Raw genomic sequence first — 27,086 nt, forward strand, 5'->3', positions numbered from 1 at the left:
CCCAGGATGCAATGCTCTCTACCTTGAGGCCACTGTATGGGGCGCTCTCTCAGTTAGGAATACCTGGCCTAGTAGACACTCAATAAACTCAGGAAAGAATTAATGGAAGAAGAACAATTTTGTAGCAGGCTATTTTTAAAAAGCGAAAAATTTCTCACATCCATGCTCTATTTTTTTGATAAAAATAAAAATCTCACACTCTTCCTTTACTTCACTCCTTTTTTAAAAAGATTTTATTTATTTTTAAGTACTCTCTACACCCAACGTGGGGCTCAATATCACAACCCCAAGACCAAGTCACACACTCTACCAACTAAGCTGGCCAGCACCCCCACCCTTTAGTTCAGTCTTAAAAGATTCTCATCTCTTGAAGCAAAGTGGGGAGGTTGAGTGCTTACCTGCCACTAGGTAGGGCAGAAGCTAAAGCACAAAGTAGGGTCCTGCCAAGATTAAGCCCCCAGGGCAACTCTGTCTCCTAGCCATACTCACCCCACCAAGATTCCCACAGGCACCACCCTTCCCTACCCACAACTCTAAGCTAAGATGAGGTAATTCGTAAAACAGGAAATCAACTAGTTAACAAATACATGCCAAAATACTCAAACTCACTGCTAAGCAAAGAATTAAAAACTCAATGCTATTTCTTACATAACAAGTTAACAAAGCTTAAACAGCAGTAATACTCAATATGTAGCCTGTGGTTAGTTTGGCATTACTAGTATCACTTGTTGAAAATAATATATATAATATACAACATAAAACTGTGTGTGTGTGTGTGTGTGTGTGTGTGTGCGCGCAACATCAAAGTGTTTAATCTTTTTTGACTAGTAATTCAACTCTGGGAAAATATCCTAAAGAGCTAATTCTGGGGGCGCCTGGGTGGCTCAGTCGGTTAAGCGTCTGCCTTCAGCTCAGGTCATGATCCCAAGGTCCTGGGATCGAGTCCCACATCGGGCTCCCTGCTCAGCGGGGAATCTGCTTCTCCCTCTGCCTCTGTGTTCTCTCTTGCTCGCTCTCTCTCAAGTAAATAAATAAAATCTTTAAAAAAAAAAAAAAAAAGAACTAATCCTAAATACATGCTAAACTTCATGCACAGAAAGTTCATTAGAGGATAATCTGCAATTGGGAAAATATCAGAGCTGTGCCAATCAATGCCTCTCAGAGGAAAGAGGGAGCCTGTCACTACTAACTGAAGAGACAATCCACCCAGGTCTGTCTCCATGACTGAGGGGCAGTGCAAAACCTCACTGATGAAAAAGGGCTGAGCCGCCTGCAGTCCAGACACTGACAAAACAAGCAAATATTTCAATAAATGCCTCTCGATGAAAAATTAGGTTTTTGTAAAGGAAATTATATAACCAGGAATAACATATGTGTTCAATAGAAAGAAAAACAAAACTGTTTTCAAAAATAGCGGAATTTCAGGGGTGTCGCAATCAGTTAAGCATCTATAGGACTCTTAGTTTCCGCTCAGGTCATGATCTCAGGGTCATGGGACTGAGCCCCATGACGGGCTCCATGCTCAGCAAAAGAGTCTGCTTAAGACTCTCTTTCCCTCCACCACTCCTCCCTACATTCTCTATCTTAAAAAAAAAAAAAAAGCTTGATTATAACCACATAAAAATTATGTATAGAAAAGGAATGAAAGAAAATTTTGCAATGTTACATGTGGCCTGCATTCAAGTGGAAGGAACTTGGGTTAATTTTCTCTCTTCTTTCAGTTTTTCCTTATTTCCTAAATTTTTGAGAACAAGCTTAATATTTCCTATCATGAAAGAAAAAGTTAATCCCTTTGAGACCAAAGTAAAAAAAGTGCCTAACTCAGCAAGCTGCAGCAAAATGTTTATCAACAGTGGTCAGGAAGACTTTTCTAACTTCTTTTTAAAAACTGTGTAACCATATTACTGGTTATTGCCCAGAAGGCGGTATGGAGCTCATTTAGTGGGCTGCAGACAAAACTCATCCTGCCCACTAGCCACAGATAGGATAACGAGATTTTCTTTGTGCTCTCTCAGGGAGAAAGTGGTTTACACACTGAGACAGTTTGAAACCCTGGCCCCATGCATAAAATGAGCTATTCAGTCATACCAAGGACAAGCATTTCTACTCCAAAGTTATAGAAACATAGTCAAAGCCCTCCGAAATGTAAATACCCATAAATTCCAAACCCGATTACCCAGTAGCTATAACTACTGACAGCTGATGTAGTTAACATCAATTTCCAGAGGCCTCCAGCCACCTCAGACTGAGCAGGCTGCAGTCACTCACAAATCATTCAAATCCCAGGGCAGACATCACAGGGCTGTTAAAGGGACCAGGAGACTGTTCATTCTCCCTCCTGCTTTGTCTGCTCAGTCCCTCCATTTGACATTCACCACGGGCACTTGCCTTACTATTAAAGCCTTTAGCTTCCGAACTTCAACTGTGCAAACAAATGTGCTTGTCAATTCCGGGGAAGAGGTTACAGAGAGGAAGGAAGAAACACCACAAAGACGATGCAACACCAAGGTTTAGATTTCAGTCACACAAGAGAAATCAAGAAACTCAAAGTTAATGCTCCCTTGACAACCTTAAATCTCTACTCTGAGCATATGGATCATAATGAGAGTTTTATTAGGATCAAGATTGTGGCAAATACACACTCCAACCATGTCCCACCACTAACACTGAACATTCTTCCTCTGAAATAACAAGTTTATATTCAAATTCAGAGATAATAGTGCAAAACTGTAATTTTGTATGAAACTGAATTTTGATCCCGCACTATCTCTGGGCTCTCAATACAAATCTCGAACCCCCATGCCTCTGGACCTGACCTGACTATTGCATCAAGGTCACAATCTCTATAAACACATTTCTGTGCAGCTACAAGAGAAGGGAAACGTGGGCATATGGGGGGAAAATCCAAATATAGTTCTGTTGAGGGCATGGAGGGGGTGGCAGTAGCAAAACAAGTGCCCCAACTTCTATCCACAGGGTATAATGGAAAGGACACCAGAGCAGGACCCAAGGGACCAGGTCTGAGTTCCCAGTCATCATCCACTATCTGTGTGACCTTGGAAGTCACTTGGCCTTCCTGGCTCAGTTTCTTCATCTGTCAAACAAGGAGGTCCTGTTAGATGATGCCGGAGGTAATACACAGAGTCAGAGATCTTTCCAGGGCACGTGGGTGGCTTAGTCAGTTAAGCATCCGACTCTCGATTTCAGCTCAGGTCATGATCCTGGGGTCCTGGGATCTAGCTCTGCATCTGGCTCCATGCTTGGTGGGGAGTCTGTTTGAGGATTCTCTCTTTCTTCTTCTCCCTTTGCCCCTCCCCCTGCTCTCTCTCTCTCTCTCTCTCTCCCCCCCCTAAATAAATAAACAAATCTTAAAAAAAAAAAAAAAGAAAGAAAGAAAGAAAGAATCAAAGATCTTTTCCAGCATCACCTTTCTTAGGTAATTTCTCCACCAAAGTTTCTTCTTCCTTTACCCCTGTGAGATCGGCTGCAGATTTTACACACACACTCACTCTTATGAGCACAAGATCTAGGCAATCCGGTTACTTAAGCACAGGGCTTTGGTAGAACTCCTGGGACCAATGGATACAGCATTCATTTCCCTCAGTCAGTTGGTCAGTCAGAAGACACAATGCCACCACTACATACATAATATGTAAAACAATGTGCTAGACAATCCAGGGGACAGGTATAAAAATTAACGATTTTAAAAGGTACAGTGCCTACTGTAAGGTATTTAGTGTTTACAGTCCAACGGGAAATACAAAGAACTGGAGAACATTGTAATGGCAAAGATTTAGAACAAATTACTAATTAATCAAAGGAGCTTCCCCACCAACCCCTAGATGTGACCTCAAAATCCCTCTCAACATAAGCACTCCATTCCACATGTGAAAGACTGCCGTTACCAGGTGAGGGTGCCTTTGCTGTTCAGGTTAGGCAAGCTGTTGAGCATAGGCCCCAGGTACCTCCAAAGCCCTCCCCTCTGCCTGTCCCACTAACCTCCTTCAAATTCCACCTTCACCTCCAAATCATTAGGTGTTCTCAAAAAGGAGAGAGCCACTAAGAACCTCCTCCCAGGGGCTGAATGTTCTTATTAATTAACCTTTGCCAGTTTTTTTTTTTAATTTTCAAAATTCCAGAAACAAGAAATATGTATAACTTGCTTTATTCCTTGTCTAGCACACTGTGATATAAAACACTGAATTGGACGATTATTATATTGGCATGAGACACTTAGTATCTTCCTATTAACAAGAACAATGCACACCATCACTGCAGTTTAAATCAATACACATATGAATCAGTGAGTTTTGCATGCGCGTGCGTGTGCATGCACTACTGTGAGACGCTGCAACCCTAACCCTGGCTAGCCACCTGGGAAATAAACGACTTTGTGATGGCATTGTAAATTGGTTCCACTCCTCTGGAAAGCAATCTGGCAATATGTTTTAGGAGCCATAAAATTGTTCATACTCTTTGACCTAGTAATGCCACACCTGGGACTCTCTCGTAAGAATCTAATTCAAAATATGGAAATAGCCACATGCACAAAGATAAACGTTACAGTGCGATTAATAATTGTGAAAAGTTGGGAGCAATATACTTGTCAACAGGAGAGCTAAATCATTAATGGTATGCAATAGAATATTATGCAACCATTAAAATGGTAATGATGGAGATTACGTAGCACTAATGGGGAATGCAGATAAAAAACAGATACAGATATGTAAAAATCATTGCAGAAAATGATAGTCACTGTTTTAGGATGGTGAATGAGGCTGTTTTTTCCCTTTCTATTTCTTAGCTTTTTGTAATATAGTTCTGATGCTTCTATCATTAAAAGAGAATCTTTTTTAAAAAATGGAGGGGTGCTTGGGTGGCTCAGGCTGTTAAGCATCCAACTCTTGATTTTGGCTCAGGTCATGATCACAGGGTCATGAGACTAAGCCCCGTGTCAGGCTCCACACTGGGCATGGAGCCTGCCTGAGATTCTCTCTCTCCCTCTCCCTCTGGCCCCCTTCCATTCTTCCATTCTCTCTCTCTCAAAAATAATTAATTAAAATTAAAAAAAAAAACAAAAAAAAAATGGAATGCAAGCCTTTGATTGTAAGGATAAAAAGGAGAGGGGCCACACCAGAGAGCAAAGCCTGCTCTCTGACCCAGGGAGGAAGGAGACCAGAGGCATTTAACATTGCATGACAAGCAGGGAGCCAAGTGTGAAGAACAGCTTCATGGAGAACCACCTGGAGGTGTCCTATATTGTCAAGGATAGCCAAGAAATGAGCAGTGCCCCCAGCTAACCCCAGTCCACTCCCTCCATTATGAGTATTCTGAGACAGAGAACTCCCCAGGCACACCACACAGTCAGGTTAGTTCTCTGTTAAAGAGATTTATATGGGGGTCACATGAGACTGATCATTTTAAGTAAATAAGCACAGATTTTCACATTTGGAGCAATGAGGAATGTCTGTGGCAAGAAATGAAACAATCAGAAAGATGGGGGAAGAAAGCAGAAACACCTGTCACTTGGTGGTGAGGCAGAGGAGGGTGGCACCAGGGCTGTGTGTCTCAGACACAGGAGTCAATGTGAAGGCAGGACTGGTCTCTCCGGGGCTCACTCGGGGATGAAGAATGCAGGTCAGGAAGAGTGTTCAATCCCAACACACATTAATCAACAGATGGAAACTGATTTAAACTTGGAGCCACTTAACCCACATGCAGTTTCAGCCCTGTCCAATCTGGGGACCAGCCCCACAAACGGAGATCTTAGGGGGCTCTAGTCCAATTTTAAACAGCCAACATTGAGAGAGACTCGTAGGTTCCCTGCCTTGCAGATCTTGTGCTCTTAACCCTCATCTCTTGGCCAAGCACCTCTTTTTTTTTTTTTTATTTGACAGAGAGACAGCCAGCAAGAGAGGGAACACAAGTGGGGGAGTGGGAGAGGAAGAAGCAAGCTCCCAGCAGAGCAGGGAGCCCAATGGGGGGCTAGATCCCAGAATGGGATCACACCCTGAGCTGAAGGCAGAAGCTTAAAGACTGAGCCACCCAGGCACCCCAGCCAAGCACCTCTTTTATAATGCAGTATCAACAACCAAATTCTCACCTCCCCTTTGTATCTTAAAAACTGCTCAGAGGCCCTGCCCCAGGAGGCTACAAAGCAACTGGCTTAAAATTCAAATTATGTCACCCTCCTCTCTGCTGACCTTGGGAAAATTACTTAATCTCTCCAAACCTCAGTTCCCTTTATCTTTAAAATCTATACCTAGGCCATAAGGTCATTATAAGGTTCAAAAGAAATAATGAATGTAGGGGCACCTGGGTGGCTCAGTCAGTTAAGCATCTGACTCTGTTGGCTTAGGTTATGATCTTGGAGTCCTGGGATCTGGCCCCAAGTCGGACTCTGGGTGCAGAGCTGAATCTGCTTGTCCTTCTGCCCATCCCCCCCACTTGCGCACATGTTCTCTCTCAATTGAATAAATAAAATCTTTAAAAAAAAATGAACATAAGCCACAGTATCTGGTACATTGGGATGCTAAAATAAAAATTTGCTACACATGCCCTTTTGTTCCTCAGCTACTGGCATCATGCCTATCTCACCTTCATTCACTAATCCTGTCCATTAAACATGAACACCTGTACTCAGCCTGCCTTCTGGAACCACCCTACTATGCAAACTGAGACGCTCTCATTTCTGAGCCATGATCTGACTCCACTTCCCTAAAAATGTAACACCTTAGATAGAGAGGAAGCACAGAGCAATCCTCTCAAAGTTGGGGTACTGAGTTCACACTGCCTGCATTCAAAGCCCTGCTTTTTTACCTGTTAGTCAATGTGACCTTGGTCAAGCTATTTAACCCTCCGTGCCTCAATTTCCCCATCAATAAAATAGAGGTATAGCAGTGCCTACCTCGCTAAGCCCGCTATGAGGATCAAGTATATGAATGAAACTAGGAGAGCTCTGTTTAGCACCTAGTAAACAGGTACTTTTCTTAACTTTGACTCCCCATGAGAGTATTTAGGCCAGAGGTATTCAGCTAGGTATATATGCCATCCCATGTTAGCAGACAAGTCAAACATCTTTGCTCCTCTTAGGCATTAGGGGAGGTTTAAGTAGGCTTTCTAGAGCAAAGCCTTGTTATCCCCAGTGTGGTCCACAGACCAGCATCAGCATGATGTGGGAGCACATCAGAAATGCAGATTCTCGGGCCCCACTTAGCCTGACTGAAATGGAACCTGCATATTAACACATTTTGTATGCCCAAGGCACCAGGGGTTCTTAATAACAGATCTAGGTGGGGAGGGGGCCCTGAAACTGCTGTGCGAGGACCACACTTGGGACTAGTAGGTGCCACAATGAAAAGAGTGCCCTGCCTTGCAAAGAGGAAGGGCACCAGCAATATGAGAAAACTGTCACCTTGGCATCTGTAAGGGGACAAGGAGGGAGACAGATGTGACTGGAAACTACAGAAGAGTATATGGCTGAGAAGATAAATGGCACAAGAAGCTTCTTGGTAAGTTCTTACAGCAGAGAGACCATGCCTTACTCATCTTCGTTTTTCAAAAAAGACTGCCGGACGTACAGGAAGTGGCTCACTGTTATCATCTGACACTACCTTTGCTTTTGTGCAAGTTAACCCCTTTTTCCATGAAATCGGAATACCACTGTTAGTTTTATAAAAAACCACAATTGTTTTACTGTTCTGTCAGTGGCCCCTCCCCATCCCACCATGATACAGTATTTGATTCTCCACTTCCTATATGAAGATGCCACAAACTATCACTGATGGAAGGGAACCATTTCTGAACTGTTCCTCTTAGAAATGATGCTGGCTTTGAAAGACCCAGAGGTGGCACTGGGCTGGGCTGGAGCTAGGAGGGGCCGATAGAACAACTTCCACAAAACAACCGGCTGTGTTTTTATTTTTTTTTTAAAGATTTTATTTATTTATTCGACAGAGATAAAGACAGCCAGCGAGAGAGGGAACACAAGCAGGGGGAGTGGGAGAGGAAGAAGCAGGCTCACAGCGGAGGAGCCTGATGTGGGGATCGATCCCATAATGCTGGGATCACGCCCTGAGCCGAAGGCAGATGCTTAACCGCTGTGCCACCCAGGCGCCCCGGCTGTGTTTTTAAAGAGAATTTGCTTGTACCTTGCTGCCTTTCCATTTCAAACATCCAGCATGTTAAAAACTAAGTTAAGGCAACAGAAAATTAAGTTCCGCGTTGTTATAACCCTTGACCTTTTCTTAGCGACACGTGTAACTAATCAGCCCCTGGAGGGCAACAACCAAGGAATAATTACAGGGAAGGAGATAGGGACAACAAATGAGAGTACAGAGCAGAAAAATCATTCCAACTGATCCAAGAGCCCCTTCAAGTCCTTCCGGGGCGGGGCGGGGGGGGGCACAGCCTTCATTTTTTAAGACATCAGAAATGACCAGATGCCCTTGCCTTTGATCTAAGCAATCCGGTCCCCTCATTCATCAGTAGCTTCATTCCAGCTCCACACACCAAGGTAATTAACAAAGAGGAAAAATCCACACAAATGTGAGAAGGAAGCCACCTCCCCAGTCCAGCCCCCACAACTATTATGAAATTATCTAAATGTGAAAGGCAGATCAAACCCAAATGTGACTCTCTTTGAAAAAACCGAGGAAGATAAATGGCAGATGTCCCTAAGAGAACTTCCTCATGTCACTCTGAAGTAGCAGCTATGTATGATTATAAACAAACGTAACATTATGTATCCATGTACTATGTATATACATGTACAAACTGCTCTGCTCTGCCTTTATCTGAAGGGCTTTGGAGTGGGTCAGAAAGACCTTGTCCTCAACTACTAGAGTAACTCAAACATTTTCTACCCTTAAGTGGGTCTCTAAGAGATACACAGGAGGAAAATCTCCATGGATCATACATCCTTTCTTTCTGTTTCAGCTGCTGACAGAGCTCTCATAAACACACAGAATACAAACAATAACAAAGTCAGAAAATTTTACATCTAAATACTCATTTTTAAATCCAAATCAAAGCTAGGAGAATACTTGCCTCCTCAAACCCCAGATCTCACCTCTAAAATTTGATGAAGTTTCAACCAAACAATCTTAAAGCCACAGTCCAACACAGGAAAGATGATGCCAGATCTCTCACTGCCCTTTTAAACAAACTCAAACGACTGAGGAGGGGCTAGGACAAACCCTTCCTCTAAACCAGACGCCCTCAGACTGACTATGTGGCTTACTCAAAGATACAGTCGGATTTCCAAAGTAGCGATATGGCTGAGGTTTTAAATGTACAGGAGGGCAGGCACTACAGGTAGTGAGGGTCTAAATGAGAAGCCTTCCAGAACTGCAGAAATGTCAGCTCCAACGTCATCACAGTCTTCACTTTATAAAATGAAATTGCTATCAGAACTAGTGACCTGGAGCTTGCACTGAAATCTTGGAGAATGAACAGCTGTTTTTCCTCTACATTCCTTAACGTAAGGCTCTGCAGGGTAAATACGATCTGTCCTCTGCAGCAACCAGCACTCTATTGTATGAATATAAAGACACAGTCCATAAGGATATGGAAATAATTTTCAACCACTGATAAACAAAAAGAAGAGATTCCCTTTGTGTGTGAGAAATATATTCCAGCAATCCCCACTGATAGGGACAACCAAAGAAAAGGCCTCCTGTATCTTCTGTGGCGGTAAAAGTCTTAACCAGAGCCCAAAGAACCAGGTAGTCAAGAAAAATCAGAGCAACAGTCTTATACCTTGACCATACATTAGAATTATCTACGAAGTTTTTTACAAATCCCAATGGCCAGGGCACCCACCAGGACAGTTACACCAGAATCTCTGGAGGTGGGCCTTGGGTATCATTATGTTTCCAAGCTCCCTAGGGGGAGTGCAGTGTACTGAATGAGAGATTATTCTAAAGATATCTTCCAGATCAGGAAGGTCATCTTAGCTGATTGTGGGGCCCTGATACAACGGGACCAGGAGTCTCTGTCTAAAACCCACACCCAGCTATAATGGTGTGCTGTACAAGCCATCACCCTCAACCCTGGGGAGGCACTCGAGGCCATACACACCCAGCCCCCAGCCTTAAAGTGCAGCACAGAAGTCAGCCACCCAGAGGGCCTGCCTGGATGAGCAGGGTCAAAGAGGCCCCTGGGTCTGTATTTTCACAGGGCGCCTCTCTGGCAGGGGTAAGAGAGGCTCCGAAGGCAGGCTGTGACATGAGCTGACACACAGGCTGAGCTGAGCCGGCCTCACAAACGAATGGCACTATTTTCAGAATGCCACAAAGCCCCCTGGTGACTACTCTCTGAGGGAGAACGCACAGACTCTTAACATAACACATACAGGATGAAAAAAATGAGTACGTTTCCTAGCTGTTGCTCCTCTATTGATAAAGCTGGGAAATTCACTCTATCCGAGTAAAAAAAGGTCCTCAGTGTTTACCACTGATACCCTCCAAGTTTCCCCCAATTTAAATCCAGCTTGAGATCATTTTGCTTGGTTTTATTTGAAAGCAAACTTCTGGCAGGAGTAGGTAGAGTAGAGATGTATAAAAAATTCTACCAGAGTCAATTCATACTTATTCAAAACATTTAAAGGCAAATGTTACCCAAGAAATCTGAATACAGAGAAAATCGAACATATTGCATGCATTTCGTAGGACAATATTTTAAATAACAGAACGGTTTAAAGCATAAATTTAGAATGGCAGGAAAAAAACATTTAGAAATATTCAAAAATTAATATCTTTCTACAAAATGTGGAGTTTTTTAAAGAACATTTTTATCAAAAAAAAAAAAAGAAAAGAAAAGAAAAGCCAACCACTAAATCTAAGACTGCTTAACAATATGAACTCTGAAGGCAAGCTGCCTGGGTCTGAATCCAGGCTCCAATACTACATTAGGCATAGTGCCCTTAATCATGTCTCTGAGCCTCTCTGGGCCTCATCTTCCCTGGATATCAAAGGTTCTGAGTTGGACTGTAGGGTTCAAATTCAGATCTGTACATATTAGCTATGTGAACCCATTTAACTTCTCTGTACCTCTCTTCCTCCTCTGTAACACTAAAACAAGAATAGTACCTACCTCCTATCTGAAGAAACTGGAACCCCAGCGCACTGCTGACGGAAATATAAAACGGTGAAGCCGCTGTAGAAAACAGTATGGCCGTTCCTACAAATATTAAACATACAATTACCATATGAGCCAGCAACTCCGCCTCAGAGTCTATACTCAAAAGAATTGAAAGCAAGATCTCAAAACATATTTTACAACCATGAATAGCAGCCAAAGGGGGTAAGCAACCCAAGAGGACATCCACATACATTTGGACAAAATGTGGTACATTCATACAATGGAACACAGTTCAGTGTTAATAAGGAAGGAACTTCTGACACACGTTACAATATGGAGGAACCTTGATTACATTACACTGAGTGAAGTAAGCCAGTCACAAAATGACACACGTGGTATGATTCCACTTATATGGGATCCCTAGAGTAGTCAAACTGATAGAGACCAAAAGCAGAAGGGTGGTTGCCAGGGGCTTGGGATGGAAGGTAGGAATAGGGAGTTAGGGTTTAATGGGTGCTGAGTTTCAGTCTGGGAAGATGAAAAAGTTCCGAGATGGATGGTGGTGATGGTTTACACAACGATGTGGATATACTTAATGCCACCGACCTCTACACTTAAAAAGTGGTTAAGATAGTCATTTTTATGTCTTGTACATTTCACCACAATAAAAAAAATAAATAAATAAATAAGAAAGAATAGCCCCGGGGCGCCTGGGTGGCACAGCGGTTAAGCATCTGCCTTCGGCTCAGGGCGTGATCCCGGCGTTATGGGATCGAGCCCCACATCAGGCTCCTCTGCTGGGAGCCTGCTTCTTCCTCTCCCACTCCCCCTGCTTGTGTTCCCTCTCTCGCTGGCTGTCTCTCTCTGTCGAATAAATAAATAAAATCTTTAAAAAAAAAAAAAAAGAAAGAAAGAAAGAAAGAATAGTCCCTACCTTCTAGGGATGTTGTAAGGATTAAATATACGTAAAGTGTTTAGACAGTGCCCAGCACAGAGTAAGCCCTCCAGAAATATTAGCTACTATCTTATTTTCCTGCCTTTGTAGCTCCCTCCAGTTCCCATTACTGTGCTCTACAGAAACAGATGCTCTCTGAGGAGATTCCGATCCTCCCCCTTGGAGCTATATACCTTCCACAATGAGACAGTTCCAGCCCAGGCCTTCCTTCTAGAATAAATGCTCCTTCCTTGGGACAAAACTTCCACTGCAATCGAATCAAGAATCCACCTAATTTCTGCAGTCTTCACACAGAAAACTGAGATGACCACATTTAAAAAATAAATGATTTTATTGTCTTCATTTCCTAAATAGTTTGTTAGGAATTTTGCCTCAGAAATGGGTTCATAGGCTACTACATCTTAAAGAAGAAAAAAGAAGGAAATTCTCCCTGCTATTCATAAATATGCTTTCACTTTTTATCACAACCAAGACTATTACTTCTTTGCTTGATCATTTAAAAAACCTATTAGTATGAAAATTTCCAAGAATATACAAAAGTAGACAGTTCAACTAGCTCCCACATAACCAGCTTCATAACCAACAATAACCTTTTTGACTCTGCCAAAGACTACATTCTCTCCCCAAAATACCAGAATAAAAGCGACACAACCAGCTACACTGAAGCAATGTTCAACTATAACAATCACCATCACCATTATCATCACTATTTTTCTTTACTTTTAAAAGTTCTTTTCTGGGGGCGGGGGCATCTGGGTGGCTCAGTCAGTTAAGCAAACGACTCCTGATTTCAGCTCAGGTAATGATCTCAGAGTCATGAGATCAAGCCCCTCGCTGGGCTCTGCGATCAGCACAGTCCGCTTGAGATTCTCTTCCTCTCCCTCTGCCCCTCCCCACTCACATGTGTTCTCTCTCTCTCTCTAATAAATACATAAACAAAATCTTTTTTTTTAAACTTTTCTCGTATCTTCTTACCTCCTTTCATTTTTTTCCTTTGAAACTACAAATAATTTCAATATCTACCTTGCCAAGATTATTGTGAGGATGTAATATACATGAAAACGCACAGCTTGGTGTCTGACACATATTAGTTTCCTGAGAAAAATCAGTTCTCCAAAACCACCATCTCACCCTACTCCAAGACAAAAGACACCCACACATATCGATATGTTCTCCATTCTTCATCCCTTCCTTTGCCCTTCCCTTCCTAACACTGGCCCTTGCTTCCTTCCTGCATCCCTGCCTCCTTCTAAATCAGGGATCCCAAACACAAACCATTAATCACAAATCCAATAATTTAGAAGACCCCAAATATAAAGATGAATATAGAAAGTAAATAAATGGGACTGATAAGTGTATTTAACATTTAGGGTACGAGTCCCTAAGTTAAAAACAAAAAACCCAATTTAGTGCCTGTATATGATTTAACAGAAAAATAAAGCTAAACACTACACTGTAAAATATCACGCATGGGAATTACTAATGCAAGTCATTCCTCTGTGGTGTGTGGTGTGTGTGTGTGTGTGTGTGTGTGTGTGTGTGTCTATATTTTAAACATTAAACTCTTTTTTGATGATCCAAGTTTTAAATGCTGATGAGATTCATTTCCTTGAAGTACTTTTCGCCCGTGGCAAACCTGCCACCTCTAATTTGTTTTAAAAGGAATTATAATCACCCAATCAATCATACTCTTGACCTTCAGCCTTCACAGTCACTTCACTGTGGTCAAAATTGGCTCTAAAAATTCATGTTGTAACAATTCTATTGTCCTCAAGCTCCAAAATGCCAATGACAGGAATATAATTTGAGTAAACCCTCTGGTAGATGGAAAAACAGCACATGGAGTTTCCAATTTGTCTTCTACAAGGATTCTTTAAATAAAACTGAATGTCTATGATATTATTAAGTAATAACTTTTCCTCCACTGAGGTTTAAAGACTTATAAATCACCCAACTTTCTATGCAGAAAAACTAGTTTCTTCATCAAAAAAATCACATGGCTCACTCTTAGTTTTAAATAACGTATCTTTCTTTATGGGGAGGTATAGATGACCAGATAATAATCCTTCCAGTTCTCACCACCCCCGCTAGCATACACTTAATCTTCACTTCATTGGCATCTATCTTTCTTGCTTGTATCCTACTTCCAATGGAAAAGGGAGCTTTCTTCTCACCTAGGCCACAGCATTATGGTGTATTCATTTCAGCATACAAAACGTTCGAATTTCTACAAGCACCCACAACCCCATACGGCTACAGTCCCCTCTTGTCCTTCTCTTTTTTTTTTTTTGAAGATTTTATTTATTTATTTATTTGACAGAGATAGAGACAGCCAGCGAGAGAGGGAACACAAGCAGGGGGAGTGGGAGAGGAAGAAGCAGGCTCATAGCAGAGGAGCCTGATGTGGGGCTCGATCCCATAACGCCGGGATCACACCGAGCCAAAGGCAGACTCTTAACTGCTGTGCCACCCAGGCGCCGCCCCCCCCTTGTCCTTGTCTTATCCTTATTTCTCGAGAAGGCAAGGAGGCTTAAATATTAAGCCCATCTCGTCTTCATTTTCTCAACTCAATGAACTCTAGGTTCTCTGTCCACTGGAACTATTTTCAGTAGTGTCACCAAGGGCCTCCCATTTACTCAATCCAATGGCCACTTTCCAGTGCTTATCTTACTTGAAGTCTCTGTAGCATATGACACTACTGGTCACATCCTCTTCCAAAGTATGTGCCTTCCCTCAGTTTTTTCACCTGCCTCCTGACCTTCCTCCCAGCTCTTTGAACACTCCTACTCAGTCTCCTTCAAGGACCCACATCCTCCAATCATCCCTTATGAGTGACCCCATCTTTGGCCCTGTTTTCTTCTCTACTACATACCCTTCCTTGGTCCCCTCTACTTTTGAATATCACTAATTTCAATTACCAATGATATGTCAAGCTCTGTCAGACCTCTGTATTCCCACCTCCAGTCTCCCTCATGAGCTCCAGTTTACACAGGCAGGACTTTACCTGGGCACTGCCCAGGCACCTTAAACTCAACACATCCAAAATCTAATACTAGCCTGTGCATTTCTATGTGGTGGAATGCTACCAACCAGCACCTGATTACGCAATCCAGAAAACTGGACGGAATCCTTTAGTCCTTTCCTTTTATTCCTGATATCCAAGCAGTTGCTAGGCCCTACTGCATCTAAACCCCAAATCTCTAGGATTTGTGCCTCCCACGCCCCCATCTCCTCCACTACTGCTAGTTCAGGCCTTCATCATTCCTCACCTAGGTTATCAAAACACACAAGTGCAGTGCTCTACCTCCCATCAACACATGTGGCTCTGACCAGCTCCCCAGGCTCCTGTCAAAATCATCTAAATTACAAGTCTTATAAGGTCACTCTTCTACTTAAAACCTGTCCCAAAAAATCTGAAGTCTTTTATCTTTGTAATTTATTTTCTGAATATCTGACCTAGTCCACATGTTGCTATCAGCTACCTCTCCCCAAACATCAACCACACGTAATAAGCACGTGTCCGTGCAAACATAGCTCCCTCGGCCAAGCGAAGTCCTCCCGCTCTCTGCCTGGTTAACTCCTGTGTATTCTGACAACCACCCCGAGAAAACCTCTGACTCCACTTATCCAGGTTAAGTAACCCTCCACTCTGCTCCCACAGCACTGGGCGCCTATCCAGCACTGACCAGCCAGATCACCGTTTTTTTGTTGTAGCTGTTGACTTGGTCTCTCCCACTAAACTACGAGCTCTCCAGAGGAAGGAAATGCATCTTACTAGATTTTGCATGTTCCACTACCACACATTTGAAAATTAATGAATGAATATTCATAAGGAAGGCTTATTTTTCACCAAATACATTCAAAATTTAATTCTAATAACAAGAAAGACAAAACACGAAATACCGGTACAACAGAAGAAATGTTATTTTTTATGAGAGAACTTGCACTTCATTTTCTTACAAATTATAAAAGTCAAAGGGTTTTCCCCCCCAAAACAGAATGGTTTGGGAGCGTTGGAATCACCACTGGCCTCTTCAGCCTCTTTACTAACTGTGCGCCCAACCCTGCGGCACACTGCCTTCAGAGAAGTGCTTTATTTAAACAGCACTGGCTTTTGGAACAAAGATTAGAACAGGCTCAACTTATCTGAAAGCAGCATCCTACTAAAATTCCAAAGATAAAAGAAAGAAGCAAGGTTAAGCAGCCATGTCTTAGGCTAGATAAAACCAAGTTCCTTATCTCAGATCACATTCACAAGAATGAACTTATCAAAATAACTAGCCACTTGGTAGGTAAATACTAATCGAGCTCTTTTCCCAATGAACACACACCACACCATGAAGGTTTCTACACCTGTTTCTGAAGTATATAAAAGTAGGAAGGATAAAGACAGATTCTTATACACTGTATATGCTCTGGAGGAGACATCTGGAAAGGAATGCTCCATAAGACTAGCACAGTACTTCCACTCCAGAATTGTTTTAACCCACCCCCAGGGGGATGAAAGAGAATATTACCAACTAAGTTGGATCTCATTACCAACCACAGGCCACCAAAACAAGACTATGTCAACGTAGAGTTTTCGTAGCTCAAGTAGAAAAACTGAAGTATATTCTACAAGCGCCCATTCTTCTTGAAAAACTCCTACTTCATTTAATCTAGGCTGTCTTGTTTTCAAACTTCGAAAGTTTAGTAAATACACTGTGCATTTTAAGTAGTCAGTAAAATAGACATCGAAATGACTCTGATGCTCTTTCCTCCAAAGGAATTTGTAATCCCTGTAGTAACTTAACAACGATCAGTGAGATATGACATCTTGGGTCCACAGAACACGTCAACTTTGTATAGAAAATCTTCTGCTTAACTAGAGAAACCTCTGTAAAAGAAAGCATAACTTACGGAGCATTACTGCCCCTCTCTGTCCCACACAAAAACATGTGCCATAATTTTGGTGCAAAGTAGGTAAAACAGGGTTTAAAAATCTGTTGGCAGTCCCAGATTTCTAAATATGATATAGATATACCAAAATTCAAATTTCCTGTAGTTTTAGAAAATGCAGCCTGCAGTAAACTATTTCCAATTTTTTTCAAAACAATTTCATACATTAAAAACACCATTAAAGTCAAGCCTTGAACAACACCAGAGTTAGGGCACTGCCCCCTGAACAGTCAAAAATCCACAAAGAACTTCTGACTCCCCCAAAACTTAACTACTAATAGTCTGTTATTGATTGGAAGCCTTACCGATAACATAGTCGATTAGCACATATTTTGAACATAATATATACTACATACTATATTCTTACAATGAAGTAAGCTAAAGAAAAAACATTACGAAATCATAAGAAAGAAAATACATTTACAGTACTATAAGAAGTCCACATATAAGTGGACCTGTGCCTTTCAAATGCATGCTGTTCAAGGATCAACTATATTTAATAACGATCTTGAAAACTTTAGAATTTCTGACTAGCTTCTAAAAAGGAGCCAAGCACAAAGGAATAGCATTTCGTCCAGTTTGGATTTTCCCTGATGTAAGAATTCAAACCCATGCCTGGTTTGGTAACTACACAAGCAGTCTATCATTTCCAGTCTTTAAGGCATTGGTAGAAATTATGGAACAGTCAAACTTTTAAGGATTAAAATCAAACATAATCCCTTCTCCGTTGACTTAAATCTGGAATTTGATTTATGTAATATGTCAAATGTGTCGTCAAAATATTTTATTTAAATTTTCTTACATTTTTAAGAATAACTCAGTTTTGCTGTTAAAATGAATGAACCATCAAAATCCTCCAGCTCTAAGTGCATGTCAATTATGAAGAAATGTTGCAAATGGGGTGAATATACTCTACAATATTAATATTGAGAGTTAAACATCTTAGGACTTCAACCTAGAATAAATGACTTCAACACTTTTGCTACCTCCATGGGACGTAACAATGATGATTTTCCTGCAACTGTCAGTTATGTATTTTAGGCTATACATTACATATACTGTCAAAATATCTCCTTGCATGTTTAAATGTCAGTACAATGCCTAGATCTATCAGAAGTTATTTATTATAATATGGGGGTAGGGGCGCCTGGGTGGCACAGCAGTTAAGCGTCTGCCTTCGGCTCAGGGCGTGATCCCAGCGTTACAGGATCGAGCCCCACATCAGGCTCCTCCACTATGAGCCTGCTTCTTCCTCTCCCACTCCCCCTGCTTGTGTTCCCTCTCTCACTGGCTGTCTCTATCTCTGTCAAATAAATAAATAAAATCTTAAAAAAAAAAAAATATGGGGGTAAACAAGCACTATTATTACACATAGACACCATATACATAGATAAGTAAAACTGTACAAAATAAAACTTTACTCCGTTTTATTTACTGTGGAAGAGAACAAATACACATATTGGAGGTTTATTTACATATAATAATAGTAACCCTGAATTCATCTGAATGCTTCCTACAAGTAGCTCAAAGAATTTTAAGCATATATTGGTCTTACACCTTGCCTAAAATTAGTACCATTTTGATGAAAGAGCAAAGAGATCCAATAATTGTGTTGCTTAAAATCAGGCGATGAAGCCATGGCAGACTGACCAGTGCCATTTTCTCTCACCAGTGTATTAAAAGCCAATAGGGGCGCCTGGGTGGCACAGCGGTTAAGCATCTGCCTTCGGCTCAGGGCGTGATCCCGGCGTTCTGGGATCGAGCCCCACATCAGGCTCCTCTGCTATGAGCCTGCTTCTTCCTCTCCCACTCCCCCTGCTTGTTCCCTCTCTCACTGGCTGTCTCTATCTCTGTCAAATAAATAAATAAAATCTTTAAAAAAAAAAAATTAAAAAAAAATAAATAAAAGCCAATAGAGTGGAATTTTTCTTCCTCTGTCTTTTAAGAGTATGTTCTAAAACTCCATGGAGGAGAACATACATTGTACGAGAGCAGGGACTTTTGTCTACCCCACCCCCATGCCTACATATGGCCAGCACCTGCAACAGTGTCCCCCAGCAGCATCACAAATGGGAGAATCAGGCTACATATATTCAAAACCACAGGTCATGCTGTGTCTTAGAATGGCTGTCATCAAATTCTGTAGTGTCAGCAAACCTAATTGGTGAGAAGAGTTCAGAGCACAATACAGGAGGTCAACCCGGCCCTCAATAAGCCAAAAATGAGGCACCATAAGAAGCAGCTCCAAACTATTGATTAGAAACATCAAAAGAAGATAGCAAAAACTCGGGACAGATGGTTGGACAAGATATGACAATCACTGGGCTCAGCACAGATGGAAAAGCAAAACTCAGAGGAGAAAATGTTTGTCACCCAGTCAAAACTATGACATTGCCAACGAGCAAGAAGAAGGAACATCTTGGATGTGGTGACACTCCCTGATAAATAAAAGGAGGGCTCTGAGAACAAGGCCGTGTGGTGAAAGAAAGAAAACAAGAAAAACTAGGAAGAAAAAATATACATTACAGGAGAACCAGACAGATACCCACAACTGGGTCACATATTAGAAGTCACATATTCTAATAAGTGGAGAGCTCTATGGCCACGTTGCTATTCATCCCTATCCCCTGCTTTCAGAAGAGTAAATAGCTTCACAATTTCTAAAAGTGTCATCATAAAGCACCTACTGAGAAAGGGGACTAGAACCACATGAACTGGGGTAAGCTCCTTGTCTTGAAGAATTCCCCATCTGTACTAATGGTGTGTTTTCTGGAAAACGTTTCCATCTAAACATTCATATAAACAGAGCTTTTTCTAATAGAGAATTTTTGTGGCATAATATAAAAGTCCTCCAAAGAAGGAAATTGCATTGACAGAGTAGAGGTCCACTCTAGAAGATTCTTTGTCTAGGAGGAAGGATGGCTAGGAGGTGAGAAAGCACAGAGGAACAGAAAACTGAATGTCCCCATCCATGGGCTTACATCATGCCCAGGGCAGGCTGATTTCGGAGACAGAATTTGTCAGATTCTTTATGTAAAAACACCTCCTTGCCAGAGCTTACCAGGCAGCTCTCCACAGAGATAAGGTACAAAGTCAGACCCCAGAAAGGCAGAGCCTTTCTTCCCCACTAGGTCTGACAAGATTCAGCTTTCCCTCTCAGGGTTCACAGGGGTAAAAGGACTCAAGAGGGGTCTATGACTCTGGAACATTCTCAAGCAGTACCAGAATTAATCTGGCAATTATTTAACATGTAGAAACTATTCTCTCTCACTCTTGTTCTTGAGCTCGCTCTCTCTCTCTCTCTCTCACACACAAACATACATGCTTTACACATAATTATATAGTTTATGGACTATATATGTTACATACTATAAACAATGATATATACTACATTCTCACATACTTTTGTATATACAATTACATTATACGTGTATGTATATAATATGTACACATACACATACACTTATTTACTATATGCAGAGTGACAGAGGGCAGGACCATAGGTAGAGAAAAAGCACTTTATATTCTGAATAGCACTATAAACTTTTCTCTTTATGAAAAGCACTACAGTTACCATAAGTGAACACAGACAGTAAATCAGATTATAATTCTAATTATAAGCAAAAGGAAAGGTAGTAGTGTACCCTCACTGGAAAATAATTAACCCAATGTTCTCTTTAAAAACGTACTAATGCAAGCCTACAGAAATTACAGGTTATCTAAGAGAATATGAAGTGTCTGGAAATCAAGTATTTAGTGGAAAAGAAACAACAACAGAAAAGATTACCCTGGAGAACAAGAGCTACAAGGCTATCTCTCATAGGACATGAAATGCTATCATGCAAAAGCAGGGAAAGATGTGGCTGAGGCAGGTGGATGAGAGCAGGAACCAAGAGGAGAGAGGAAAATGTAAAAACCATATTACCGGTATAAGAACTTTCCTAACAATCAGGGCAAACAACTGGTGTGAAAAAGCCCATGAAAACGAGCGGCACTCTAAGACTGCGAGGACTTCTGCAGAGGGCTGAGGGAGGACGGCCTCCATCAGAACTGCGCATGGGGTGCACAATGGCTCACTGCTCCCCACACAGCTACTATTGCTAGGAGAGATATGCTCACATGGCCTAAATGCTTTGAGTGGCATTAGGAGATGCTAATTCCTTCTCTACCTGCCCCAACACTCCTGATAACCAAACTGCTAAAAGAGAGAACAAAAAAGCAGTCTTCCCTGAACAACAACAAAAAACGTACTTGCAGATGGAGCCTTAAATTCAAGGACTAACTGTGAGCATCTACGACATGCTAAGATTAGCCCTTGATGGTCCTCCATGCCCTCTACAGACTTCAACAGTCTATCAAACGTAGCCGAAAGCAGATCGTGCTAATACAGACAGACACATTAAGAAAAAATGTTCAGAGAACTTAAAATGTCTGTTCTCTTCAAGAACAAAATGCCACCTTTTTCATTAACCCAGGCCTCATGTTCTTGCAACCGACGGTTCTCCTCTCAGAGTCTCTCTGGACCTTCCCATCCTTCTCTTCTCCTTCTGGCAACTGACTGCATCAGTTACCTCCTAGGCAATGCTCCCATTAGCCTCTTTGATTCTTGCATCTGATGCTTCTCACCTTTCACTGTTCCCTCACCTCAAACAAATCAGGTTTCCCTCAACTTCTTTACCCCTTCACCTTTTCAAACAACGTCTTTTTCTCCATTACCTCAAGTTTCTAGAGAAAGGAATCTACATTTGAGCCTCCCTTCCTTGTTCCCATTTTCTCTCCTAGCTACTCAGTTTCTCAGGGCCTGGCATACAGCAGGTGCTCAACACATGCCAGAGCCAGGATCATTATGAAAATGGTAGATGTTACAATGAACAGAAGAAAGCGTAGCAAGTGGAAAAGCTGATTTGGGGTGAGACTGAGGAATGAGTTACTTTTTTTTTTTTTAAAGATTTTATTTATTTATTTGACAGAGATAGAGACAGCCAGCGAGAGAGGGAACCACAAGCAGGGGGAGTGGGACAGGAAGAAGCAGACTCATAGCAGAGGAGCCTGATGTGGGGCTCGATCCCAGAATGCCGGGATCACGCCCTGAGCCGAAGGCAGATGCTTAACCGCTGTGCCACCCAGGCGCCCCAGGAATGAGTTTCTGACAGACACACTGTGTTTGTAGTGACGGTGGGACATGCAGATGAGCATGTCACGTGATGTATGAGAGGTCGGTCCACATTAGTGCTGACGTCAGGCTTGAAAGATGGTCAAGGAGGGAGGCTCTGGATAGGCAGGTTCTCCTCTGAGGAGAATTCATCAGGGAGTGGAGGGCTCAGGTCCTAGTACCACAGAAGCTAAGAAAGGAGAGCATTTTAAAAAGATAAGGTGAAAACATTGGTAAGGGTATGAAATGCCACCACTACGGTGAACAAGATTAATGAGTGTACATGAGACGAGGGGTAACTGAACCCATAGGAGCTGATCAGTGATCTCTGAAAAGCTGTTTCAGTGATGAATAAGATACTTATGGATTAGATGCAAAAATCCCAAATAATACATGAACAAACAGAATCCAGAAACCAGTGAAATACTATTCCATGGCTAAAAGGGGTGGTGGGTGCCTGTCATGCACAGGATGCAAGCATAAATCAAAACAGAAAATCTGTCCTCCAATTTACCCTATCACCAAAGGAGAAAAATCATATAATCAGTGCCTCAGATGCTCAAAAGGCATTTGAAAAAAATTAACATTGACTCTTCATTAAAACGAACTCTTAAAAAATGGGAATAAATACTTATTGCCTTCATGTCATTCCAACAAATACACCAAAACTCCATGATTATTATTTATGAGAAACCCCTATAAGCATTCCATGAAAGCCCAACTTCTGAATAGAAAAATGGGAATCAGCTAGTGACAGAAAGTTTCCCAAAAACGAATTACAAATGCCTCTGAACGTTATAAAATGATGCTCAATCTCACTCAGAAGGAAATGCAAATTAAAGTGACAATTAGATTTTTTAAATCTACAAACTGGGAAAGATTATGTTGTTTGATATCATATTATTATGAGGGTCTAAGAAACAAGCAGTGCTGATAAAAAACTCTATGGAAAACAACTGGCAATATCATCAACATTTACAATGCACATATCCTTTCATTCAGCAATCCCACTTGCAGTACTTTCAATCTACAGATATACTTGTTGGCATGTGTGCAAAATAATGCGTGAACAAAGATATTCACTAAACAACTTGTAAGAGCCAAAGACAGGAAACACATTTCTATTAATAAGGGACTAGCTAAGTAAATTAAGAATAAGGTAGCTCTACCTGTATTGACATAAGATATCGCCAAGATATATTGTTAAATGATAAACAAGGTATTGATTACCATGCAGGGTAATTTTTAACACTGTTTAAAGGGAATATAAACATAGCTTATGTATATACACACATATATAAGAAAGTATGTAAGAGGTTATAAGAGCTGAGGGACAGACACAGGAGAGAGGCTTACTTTTCTAATACATGCATTTATACTTTTGAATTTTGTATGATATGCATTACAACCTAGGGACTTAATGATCACTCTTGACCTTCCTACTCTGCTTCATTCAATCCACTGATAAGGCCTGTGAATTCTATCTTCACAACATTTCTGCCATTTTGGCCCTCTTATCCACTCCCACCAGAACTGACATAATTTAGAGACCCTCTTTATCTTCCTCCAAAATAATTAAACAACCTTTAACCACCTTCCACCTAAAATGATTACCTTCTCTGATATAGCTTATACACTATGCCTGGACTTACCCTGCCAAAGCACAATTTTATTAAGCTTCAAAAGACCTGGACTCTACTTGGCCTATCCCAGTATTCCCCACAAGCCCAAACCCCTTCCCTCCCAGGGACTGCACCCCACACTCCAGTTGAATGAAACTGCTCACAAGGACTAGAACTACAGCTGCTTTCCCTACCCATCAATCTAAATTCTGGTGGTCTCCTCCACCAGGAATGGCCCATCTCACCTCCCCACCTGCACCAGCTAAGATGGTCTGTGGCCTTCAGCGTCCACTGTAAAGGCCATTAACCTCAGGAAATGTTCCCTAAAGCACATTCAGGATATGACAGCAGAACTCTGTGTTTCTTTTAGAGTGGCCCTTATATGCCCATTCTGCTGATTACTTCTAAGCACATATGCCAATGGTAAGCCTCTCCTTGGGGCTGCATCTCCTGCTTTGTTCCTTGGTCTTCTGAATACAGTGATACACCAACAGCAATAAGGGGCAAGTTATTTGGTGAAGGTAACACCTCAAATTCCCCCAAACTCTAATTGCTCATTAAAAGACTAAAAAGCCACCTTGAATTTTTAAGTTTTGGTGTGCTTATTCTGCACAGTTCCCCAGTGTTCACAACAATATTATTCTAAGTTAGAAGGTATTAAAAATTTTAAATAACTGATCCCTGCTTCTTTTTGCCTTTCTCAATGGAGACTGTTAAAAAATTTGGAATACAAGCACATGATGACACATATGCAAAAAAGTCAATTTTACCACCTGTCACTTAAAAGTAATTTTCCAGAGTCATTGTTTTTATAAATGAGAAAAATGATCTTTTTCAGGGCAAGCAAGTAAGGTTAGTGATAGCTAGGAGCAGTGACTAAATTGGATGGATTCAGGTCCTTAGCAAGAAGTGTCTACCATTTCCCAATATATGGCAATTATGCATTTAGTTAGGTCAAGGTCATTTTAAAAGAGGTGATCCCTATAGACACATAGATATTAGTATTATCTAGTGGTTTGAACAATGACTTTGGACAAGCATTTAAAAATCCATCATCAAATTCATATAGAGAGAGGGTGGAATAGTGGCTATCAGAGGCCAGGGGGAGGGGAGAATGGGGAGTAATTGTTCAACGGGGATAGTGTTTGAGAGATGAAAAAGTGCTAGAGAATGTATCATTGTGATGGTTACACAACAATATAAATGTACTAATGCCCCTGAACTGTATATTTAAAATCATTAAAATGATCGGGGCACCTGGGTGGCACAGCGGTTAAGTGTCTGCCTTCGGCTCAGGGCATGATCCCGGTGTTATGGGATTGAGCCCCACATCAGGCTCCTCTGCTATGAGCCTGCTTCTTCCTGTCCCACTCCCCCTGCTTGTGTTCCCTCTCTCACTGGCTGTCTCTATCTCTGTCAAATAAATAAATAAAACCTTAAAAAATAAATAAATAAAATAAAATAATTAAAATGATCAATTTTTATATATACACACACAACTACATTTTTTAAAAGTCTATCATGAAACATGACTTTTAAACATTTTCCTTACTTTTACACAGTAAAAGATGCAACTGCTGGTTCTAATTTCAAGACCTGAATAAGACAATTTAATGAAGTGGGATTAAGACGATGGAGTAGAAAGCTCCTGAGCTCACCTCCTCCCATGCACACAGCAAAAGCTACAACTACATACAAAAAACAACCATCTCTGCAAACAAACTGAACACTAGCAGAAGACGTATATCTTCAGATATAAGAATACAAAGGGCAGGGGCGCCTGGGTGGCACAGTCGTTAAGCGTCTGCCTTCGGCTCAGGGCGTGATCCCGGCGTTCTGAGATCAAGCCCCACATCAGGCTCCTCTGCTGGGAGCCTGCTTCTTCCTCTCCCACTCCCCCTGCTTGTGTTCCCTCTCTCACTGGCTGTCTCTCTCTGTCAAATACATAAATAAAATCTTTAAAAAAAAAAAAAAAGAACACAAAGGGCATATATAAGGATAAAAAGATAGAAAGAAAAAGCCATATCAAGAGAGGTAGAAGAGGCAGAGAACCATTTTGTCAGAACCAACACATCTCATGTGGCACCTGTCAAGAGGGAGGGATATCACAACCATAGAGCCTGCCCTCCACGAGGAATGAGATGCCCAAGCCCCATATTGGGATCCAAAGGCCAGGGGACTTGCACCAGGAAGATAAGCATCAATGATGCCTGGCTTTGAAAACTAACGGGACTTATGTCCAGGAGAGCTGGAGGGCAATACAAAGGTGCTCTCCAAGGGCACTCATACAGTCTCACTCACTCCAAGTCCCAGTGCAGACACATAGTTTGAAAAGTTCCTAGGTTACACAAGAAGGAGATCCACTAATTTTAGGGTATGTGCCAGAAGAGCAGGGATCTGTTAGAATGTTCTCTAGGGACAGAAGTGCTGGCAGATGCCATCTTTCTTATCCTTCTGTCTCTAGCTGGCCTGCTGCTGGCAAGCACCATTTCTGACACTCTCCATCTACAGTGCTTGCACCACTCAGTCTGTCCCAGTGCTTCCCTGCAGACTGGCCCTCTCCAAACCAACCACCAAGCTAGACCCCCTCTCAAATGGCTCCACAACTAAGCACTCCAAATGGGCACCCTTAGCCAGCACCAGAGCCCCTTCCAAGTGCTCCTTGCCCCATCACACCTGACATATAGTGTTCACTGGCACTGAAGCCTCTCCAAAGCTCCCCCACCCCAGGGGACCAGCCCCAAACACTAGGATGTCAACAACAGTCACAGTTAAGCCCTCACAAGACCTGTTCTACCTGTCAACACACAGCTGGAACTCACTGCCAGATAGACCAAAAGCCAACCCCACTTCACCACCAGGCAATAGCAAACCTGGCCAGACCTCAACAGCCCTGCACACCTCAAAGTCCACACCAATTGCAACAGAGCCACAATAGGAGGATGCATGCAGCCCACACAGGGGACACTCCTATGGCACCTGGCTCATTTGACCAAGGGGATTTTGTACTGCTGGGTTCCTTGGGTCACCTTCTGTTTAACGGCACTCCTTCAAGACTAGGAGATATAACTGATTAACCTAATACATAGAAACAAACAGAGAATAAGACAAAAGAGGTATAGGAGGAACATGTTGCAGACAAAAGAGCAAGACAAAAACTCAGAAAAAGAACTAAATGAAATGGAGATAAGCAATCTACCAGATAAAAAGTTCAAAGTAATGGTCATAAAGATGGTCATTGAATTTAGGAGAAGAATGGAAAAACACAGTGAGAACTTCAACAAAGAGATTAAAAAAATAATAATATATAAAAAAGAATCTATCAGAGCTGAAGAAC

General features: G+C 41.7%; 1 protein-coding gene across 15 annotated transcripts in view; it reads right to left on the reverse strand.

The window, feature by feature from the left end:
* The window catches only part of FARS2 (phenylalanyl-tRNA synthetase 2, mitochondrial), a 558,277-nt gene that overhangs the window by 499,856 nt on the left and 31,335 nt on the right, over positions 1-27,086 (reverse strand). For 12 of the 15 annotated variants that reach the window (XM_034660369.1, XM_034660377.1, XM_034660375.1 and 9 more), the window contains one exon: positions 11,095-11,181. The exons of the other annotated variants lie outside the window; for them this stretch is intronic. The gene's annotated coding sequence lies outside the window, so the exon portion shown is untranslated. Of the gene's footprint in view, positions 1-11,094; positions 11,182-27,086 lie in introns of those variants that run through there. 15 annotated transcript variants of the gene reach the window in all.

This window comes from Ailuropoda melanoleuca, chromosome 5, assembly GCF_002007445.2.
Source record: "Ailuropoda melanoleuca isolate Jingjing chromosome 5, ASM200744v2, whole genome shotgun sequence".
Lineage (NCBI taxonomy): Eukaryota > Metazoa > Chordata > Mammalia > Carnivora > Ursidae > Ailuropoda > Ailuropoda melanoleuca.